Genomic DNA, 8830 nt, shown 5'->3' with positions numbered 1-8830 from the left:
GGTTACATTGGCCATGTGGAGCCTGAAGGAGTGGTGCTGAGTTGCTACATATGATACTAAAGCTAGCGTTATACTACCGATATGTGTTGAAGACCAGTAACTGCAGAGTGCAACCTTCAGCAAAGCAGTGTTATGCAACCAGGAGTGCCTCACTGTGGACTGTACTGAGATCAGCAAAAAAGGCATATTTTGCAAGTGCGTTTGAACACATATGTGGAGCTATGCTTCCTGAATAATTATTAATGGTAAGAGATTGCAAGCAAGACGTATTAAAATAATTGAAGCATAAATGTATAAATTAAATTATGTGGTCTTGTACTAACTGGAATTATAAATTATAATATATGGCCTTGTACTAACTGGAATTATAAATTAGAATATATGGCCTTGTAATAACTGGAGTTATACTGCTCCTGGTATGACATGAAATTGGAGTGAAATGGCCTCCTCGAGGTCTCCAGGCTTTAGTCATATTGGGACCTGACTCCCAATTTATAGTGCCACAGTCCACACCTGAAACTATTTTGAATCAACTGGAAAGTAAGATAAAACCAAGTGAGAGAGGCAGTATTAAGGGGCTTAGCAGCTTTGAAAGTGGATAAATCCCCAGACCCAGATGAAATGTATCCAAGGCTGTAAAGAGAAGCAAAAGAGTAAATAGCAGAGGCTCTGACCTTCATTTTCCAATCTTTTCAGGCTACAGATGTGGTGCCGGAGGACTGCTAACGTTGTATCTTTGTTGAAAAAGGGAGAAAGGGATAGACCGAGTAATTACAGGCCAGTTAGCCTACCTCGGTAGTGGGAAAATTATTGGAAAAAATTCTGAGGGACAGGATAAATCTTCATTTAGAAAGACACGGATTAATCAAGGGCAGTCAGCATGGATTTGTTAAGAGAAGGTCGTGTCTGACTAACTTGATTGAATTTTTTGAGAAGGTAACAAGGAGGGTCGATGATGGTAGTGCGTTTGATGTAGTATATATGGCTTTTAGCAAGGCCCAACATGGCAGACTGGTCACAAAAGTAAAAGCCCATGGGATCTAAGGCAAAGTGGCAAGTTGGATCCAAAATTGGCTCAGAGGCAGGAAGCAAAGGGTAATTGTAAATGGGTGTTTTCAGTGGGATTTGCACAGGGCTCAGCACTAGGTCCATTGCTTTTTGTGGTATATATCAATGATTTAGACTTGAATGTAGGGATTTTGATTAAGAAGTTTGCAGATGTCTGTGTGGTTGATAATGAAGAAGAAAGCTGTAGACTGCAGGAAGATATCAATGAACTGGTCAGGCGGGCAGAACAGTGGCAAATGGAATTCAATCTAGAGAAGTGTGAGTTAATGCATTTGGGGAGGGCTGACAAGGAAAGGAATATATATTAAATGGTAGGACACTGAGAAGTGTAGAGGAACAAAGGGACCTTGAAGTGCATATTCATAGATCCCTGAAGGTGGCAAGTCAGGTATATAAGGTGGTTAAAAAGGCATACAGAATGCTTGCCTTTATTAGCTGAGGCATAGAATACAAGAGCAGGGAGGTTATGCTTGAACTGTATAAAACACTAGTTAGGCCACAGCTAGAGTACTGCGTGCAGTTCTGGTCACCACATTACAGGAATGATGTGATTGCACTGGAGAGTTAACAGAGGAGATTTACGAGCATATTGCCTGGACTGGAGAATTTTAGCTATGAGGAAAGATTGGATAGGCTGGGTGTTTTCTTTGGAACAGAGCAGGTTGAGGGGAGACCTTATTGAGGTGTATAAAATTATGAGGGGCCTAGATAGAGTGAATAGCAAGGAGGAGAGGAGTCAATAACTAGGGGGCATAGATTTAAAGAAATTGGTAGGAAGTTTAGAGAGGATTTGAGGGGAAATTATTTCACCCAGAGGGTGGTGGGGGTCTAGAACTCGCTGCCTGAAAGGATGGTAGAGGCAGAAACCCTCACCACATTTAAAAAGTACTTGGATGTGTACTTGAAGTGCTGAACCTACAGGGCTACGGACCAAGAGCTGGAAAGTGGGATTAGGCTGGATAGCTCTTTGTCGGCTGGCCTGGACATGATGGGCTGAAATGGCCTCCTTCCATGTTGTAAATTTCTATGATTCCATAAAAATAGAAAAAGTAATTTGGTTGAATGTATTCTGTGTACCTGGCTGTATGCAGGTCAAAAGTGATTGTCAGCCATTGTCTATTATAGTTGTATGGTCCTTGTTGTAGAAACATAGAACCATAGAAAATAGGTGCAGGAGTAGGCCATTCGGCCCTTCGAGCCTGCACCGCCATTCAATAAGATCATGGCTGATCATTCACCTCAGAACCCCTTTCCTGCTTTCTTTGTATACCCCTTGATCCCTTTAGCCGTAAGGGCCACATCTAACTTCCTCTTGAATATATCCAATGAACAATCAACAACTCTCTGCGGTAGAGATTTCCACAGGTCAACAAGGTCCCCAGCCTAATCACTATTTTATAAATCATACAAAAAGTCACAATGATTATAGATTTACAGCACTTCTGATTTTTGTAACAAAGTTCAGAGCCTAGCATTAGATGCTAGATGGATTCCTCTTCCTGGTCAATGTGAGGTTATCAACTTGATTTAATGTGACAATTTGAGCCTATATTAAAATTTCATAAATGTAAGGAGGAGTCCTCCCTCACAGAAAACTTGTAAATGGGTATCATGCTTCGCTGACTTTGTGCTTCATTCGATGTTCGAGCAGTAGCTCCCACACAGTGTTCAGTTGAATATGATTTGCACTCTTACTATGGAGCTAATCAACGCTTGCTGAGGCACAGTTGCTAGAACATGCAATAGGTGTTTGGAAAATCCATGACTTGCCCAGTAAAGACTCTGCTAGTACTATATTGAAGGGTTGCCTTTGATAGCAAAAACTCTGACAGAAGCAACCTATCACATAAATAATCTGGCAGCAGGAGGCATCGAAACCTTCCTTGGGAGAGGGCTGAAGTGTTGATTGGTGCTTCTGCCATCTTGGCTCTGTCCATGGACAGGTTGAAGTTTCAGCATTGCTGGCCTGTACATTCTTTCTTTTGACATTAGGAAAACTCCTGGTCAGATTGGCAAATTCACAAATTCAAATTTTGTACTAATTGTACATAGGCAAGATTTTCATGAAAGTTAGAATTGGACTAGCTCCTTTCACAACTTTAGGACATCCCAAAGAGCTTTAAAGTCAATAAAATACTTTATGAAAAGTAGTCACTGCTATAATGTAGGAAACGCGGCACCCAATATCCGCACAGCAAGGTCCCACAAACAGCAATGTGATAATGACCAGATAATCTGTTTTAGTGCTGTTGGTTGCAGGATAAATATTGTCCAAGACACCGGGGGAACATCCCTGCTCTTCTAAGAAATAGCGACATGGGATCTTTTAGGTCCAGGTGAGAGGGCAGTTGGAGTATTAGTTCAACGTCTGATCTGAAAGATGGCACCTCTGACAGTGCAGCACCCCCTCAGTACTAGAGTGGAATGTCAGCCTAGATTTTGTGTTCAGGTCTTGAGTGGTACTTGAACCCATAACCTTCTGACTCAGATGAGAGCACTACCACTGAGCCACAGCTGACACCAGCGTACTACGGCACCACTCAGCAATGTTCCCTGTAAGCCGCAGGGCTGCGCAGCACTCCAGGGATCTCACGCAGCCGGCGTGCCAGGTTTTGAATGCAAAAACTGTGTATGTGCAGTATTTTGGATGGCCCACGCAGCCCCCCCAAAAATGATGGGGAACATTGCCGCTCGGTACTCACCCACACTTGATGCAGTTGTTAGAATGGCTGCTCAGTCTCTTCTCTGACACCTAGATACATTCACAACTTCAGAGTCGTTGTGCATGGCCAAATACACAATTGCTATGTCATTGACAAACATGGCCCGTGATAGAAATAGAATGGATTGTGCAGCAGGAGGGCCAGGCAATATTGGAAGTGGTTCCACAAAATAAAAGGAATATATGTCTTTTTCTGTTTCCATTGACCACCAGGATCATTCATAAGAAACATAGATTTAGAATTATTGATCTTCAAATAAGATTAGAGATTAGAAGAAATGATTTTGTCCCGTTGATGCAGTAAATATATGGAACACCTTTCAAGCGAAAGCACTTGCTGTGGTGTCAATTCCTTAAAAAAAGTTAGATTAATATATGGTTAGGAATAGGATTGAGGGTTAAAGCGATGTAGATCAAGATGATAAAATTCTTCACAGTACCTAATGGTCCCTGTGATTTTGAGGCTGGGATTATGGGGGTGGCAGCTGACTAGGGTGGAGAGTGGAGATGTGAGAAAAAATATTGTAATGTATTTGCTACATGGGTTCTTTGCTTAAGAATTCATAGCTACACATTAGCTGTAAGAACTAGCTGGTATATTAGCAAAGGTTTAACAATAAAACTGAACACTACCAGTTCATACAGCAGGCTAACAACAGCCCACCTCATCACGGGGAGCCTGAGCTCAATTAACCGGGGTTTTATTGCATCGTGTGAACATCACGTGACTGGCTAAGCCACTCACGGAGCAACAGCTCCACAACTCTTTTTGGGGACAAAAAGTAAACATCAAATCAAGTGCCCCCCGATCTGGGGGACACTCCAAACATTTTTCAAGGCCCTTTTTTGTGTTTTTTTGGGGGGGTTTTTGTATTTTTTTGTAGTTTTTTTTTTGGGCACTAATATCATAATTTTTTCAAGTGCCCCCTATAAAGGGGAGGGGGACACTAAAACCAGCATTTAAAATAAATTAGACTTTAAAACATATAAAATCAAATTAAAATTTGTTTGCCGGGGGTAACAATGCACTCCAGCCCCTCCGGTGCCCACCTCTCGCGGAAGGCCGCGAGCGTACCAGTGGACACCGCGTGCTCCATCTCCAAGGACACCCTGGCCCGGATGTAGGCACGGAAGAGAGGCAGGCAGTCAGGCTGAACGACCCCCTTGACCGCCCGCTGCCTGGACCGGCTGATGGCACCCTTGGCCGTGCCCAGGAGCAGTCCTACGAGGAGGCCCTTGGACCTACCCGCTCCCATCCGCACAGGGTGCCCAAAGATCAGGAGCGTGGGACTGAAGTGCAATCAGAAACTGAGGAGCAGCCCCTTTAAATAATGAAACAGGGGCTGCAACCTCACACACTCGATTAAAAACATGGAACACGGACTCTACCAGACCGCAGAAATTGCAGGCGGCCTGGGAGCCCGTGAACCGACTTAAAAATTTATTGCACAGGACTGCTCCGTGCACCACCCCCCAGGCCAAGTCCCCGATAAATAGTGGGAGGACTCCCGTGTAGAGTGCACTCCATCGGGGACCCCCGCCTCCTCTGGACGGCAAGATGGTAAGCCATGGCGTGTCCGGACGGCAGACGAGGATGGCAAGGTTGAGAGTGTGCAGGAGCAGCCCGTACAGGAAACCCCTCCGCGCGGAACTGAAAGGCACAGAGGGGATTTCCCCGAGGCGGCTCAAGTTGTGAGGCGCCGGCCCCCGAGGGAGGTTCCGGGGTTTGGCGCCGATGAGAATTCCGTCCGGACGGGGGTCAGTTCGGACGGGATCTTCCCACGTGCTTGAGCCTCCTCGACACACCTAACGGAGTCAGGGCCCAGAGCTGTTTTTAGCGACTCGATGGCATCGGCCGCGCAGCGGACGTCGGCCGAATTTAGGCGCCGCGCCAGCAAGCAACAGCTGCACAACTCGTTTGGGGAAAACATAATAAATGAATCCAAGTGCCCCCCGATCTGGGGGACACTCCAAACACTTTTCGACTGCCCTTTTTTCCTTTTTTTTTGTTTTTTGATTTATTTTTTTTTGTGTTTTTTTTTGTGGTATTTTTGGGCTTTAAAAGCATAAATTTTAGTGCCCCCTATAAAAGGGGAGGGGGGACACTAAAAACCCGGCAATTAAAACAAATTAAACTTTAAAACATATAAAATCAAATTAAAATTTGGTTGCCGGGGGTGACGATGCACTCCAGTCTCTCCAGCGCCCACCTCTCGCGGAAGGCCGCGAGCGTACCGGTGGATACCGCGTGCCCCATCTCCAGGGACACCCTGGCGCGGATGTACGCGCAGAAGAGAGGCAGGCAGTCAGGCTGAATGACCCCCTCGACCGCCCACTGCCTGGACCGGCTGATGGCACCCTTGGCCATGCCCAGGAGCAGTCCGACGAGGAAGCCTTCAGACCAACCCGCTCCCCTCCGCACAGGGTGCCCAAAGATCAGGAGTGTGGGACTGAAGTGCAGCCAGAAATTGAGGAGCAGCCTCTTTAAATAATGGAACAGAGGCTGCAACTTCGCACATTCAGTAAAAACGTGGAACACGGCTCTTCCAGACCGCAGAAATTGCAGGCGGCCTGGGAGCCAGTTAATCGGCTTAAAAATTTGTTGCACGGGACTGCTCCGTGCACCACCCCCCAGGCCAAGTCCCCAATAAATAGTGGGAGGACTCCCGTGTAGAGTGCACTCCATCGGCACCCCCGCCTCCTCCGGATGGCAAGATGGTACGCCATGGCGTGTCCGGACGGCAGACGAGGATGGCAAGGTTGAGAGTGTGCAGGAAACCCCTCCGCGCAGAACTTAAAGGCGCGGAGGGAATTTCCCCGAGGCGGCTCAAGTTGTGAGGCGCCGGCTCCCGAGGGAGGTTCCGGGGTTTGGCGTCGATGAGGAATTCCGTCCGGACGGGGGTCAGTTCGGACGGGATCACCCCACGTGCTTGAGCCTCCTCGACACACCTAACGGAGTCAGGGCCCAGAGCTGCTTTTAGCGACTCGATGGCATCGGCCGCGTGGTGGACGTCGGCTGAATTTAGGCGCCACGCCAGCATGCAACAACTGCACAACTCGTTTGGGAAAAACATAATAAATGAATCCAAGTGCCCCCCGATCTGGGGGACACTCCAAACACTTTTCGACTGCCCTTTTTTCCTTTTGTTTTTGATTTATTTTTTTTTGTGTTTTTTTTGGGCTTTAAAAGCATAAATTATTACAAGTGCCCCCTATAAAAGGGGAGGGGGTCACTAAAAACCCAGCAATTAAAACAAATTAAACTTTAAAACATATAAAATCAAAATAAAATTTGGTTGCCGGGGGTGACGATGCACTCCAGTCCCTCCAGCGCCCACCTCTCGCAGAAGGCCAACAGCTCCACAAACCTGGGAGCATGCTCACAGCTGCATATATATTTTGGAGTTTTAATTGACTCGAGTATTTGTACCGTAGTTTTTCTCAGGTCATTGCGTAGATGGGGAAAAATCTATGATGGGGTAAATCGTAGATAGTCTGCGGAAGCAATGGGCTTTATACTCCAAATGGCTTTTTGTCTTTCAATGCTTTCTGATGTCCTTTTGACATCTGTCCGTACTATAGTTCTCTCTCTAGCTGTACCCTGTTGTTTTGACACATACAAAATGTCATGTATGCCACAGAATGTATTGAATAATCACTTGCTTTCGCCGTATTTATCACAAGTTTTGTTGCTGCAAATGAGCTGATGTAAATTCCAGTTGTGAAATTGGGCCCAGTGCATTATCAGTGGGAGCTCTGTAATGATGGTGGAGTGCATTTACAACTAGCTCTGGTTGGGCCTCCCTCTACATATTTAAAAGCCATTTGTTTGTGATTTTAATAAAGAAAACAATTACCATTTAAAATGCGAGTTTCCAATTCCTCATTCTCTTAATATAGTCAGCTTTCTTCAATTGCATTTTCCTCAACCTTGGAATGAAATAATTGTCCAGGCTGTATTAATTCTTGATGCATAGAAACTGCTTATACAATTTTAGCTACCATTCATATATTATGCAGAGGTGACTGATATAATTAATAATAGTAATGCAGAGGTGACTGATATAATTAATAATAGTAATGTAGTATAAGTTTATTGTGGTATGATAATAAATAACTATGTGGCCACAGAGGTTGTTAGTTAATGTTTCCCTTGCACCCCGCATATGCTATGCATTCTCTAAGGTCCGCAGCTCATTTACAAGGCATAAATCATTCAAAAGACTATTCCACAGCTGATTACTTCATAAGCATATATTAATTAAATAGTTATCTCTAAAATGTATATTTTGCAAGCATTACCTAAGAATGCATTTAACCTAAAAATCACCATTGAGTTCTTATTAAAACTGGGGCCGAAATTGCCCCCCGCTGAAACCACGTGCACCTACCGTGTTTCGACTGTTTTTACCACAGGGGTAGATGAGGTGGCCTCTTGCGTGAAATTCCGCTCTTTCGACTTCGAGGGAATGCCTATGATGATGACCTATGTGATGTATGGGCAGTGGGTTTTCTCGAGTGTAAAGTAACTTGGAATTTGATTTGGACTATTTACATTCAAACAACTACAACTTACATTTATGTAGTGCCTGTAATGAAGCAAAACACCTCAAGGTGCTTCACTGGTGGTTATCAGCCAAAATTTGACACCGAGCCACATAAGGAGATATTATGACAGATAACCAAAAGCTTAGTCAAAGTGGTAAGTTTTAAAGAGGAGAGGAGCAGAGGCTGAGAGGTTTCAGGAGGGAATTCCTGAGCTTGGGGACCTTGGCAACTGAAGGTACCGCCGCCAATGGTCGGGGGGGGGTGGGGGCGGGGGGGGGGAGAGGAAATCGGGAATGTGCAAGAGGCCAGAATTGGAGAAATGCGGAGTTCTCAGGGGTTTGTAGTACTAAAGGAGGTTACAGAGATTGGGAGGGATGAGGCCATGGAGGGATTTGAATGTAAAGATGAAGTGCCCGAAATTCAGTACGGCTGGAAAGCTGGTGCTCCCCCACCTTTTTGTGGCCATGAGCGCCGAAATTTTTTCGTGGCTGG

This window comes from Pristiophorus japonicus, chromosome 8 (genome assembly GCF_044704955.1).
Source record: "Pristiophorus japonicus isolate sPriJap1 chromosome 8, sPriJap1.hap1, whole genome shotgun sequence".
NCBI classification, from domain to species: Eukaryota; Metazoa; Chordata; class Chondrichthyes; family Pristiophoridae; genus Pristiophorus; species Pristiophorus japonicus.
Note: the sequence above shows the minus strand (reverse complement) of the source record.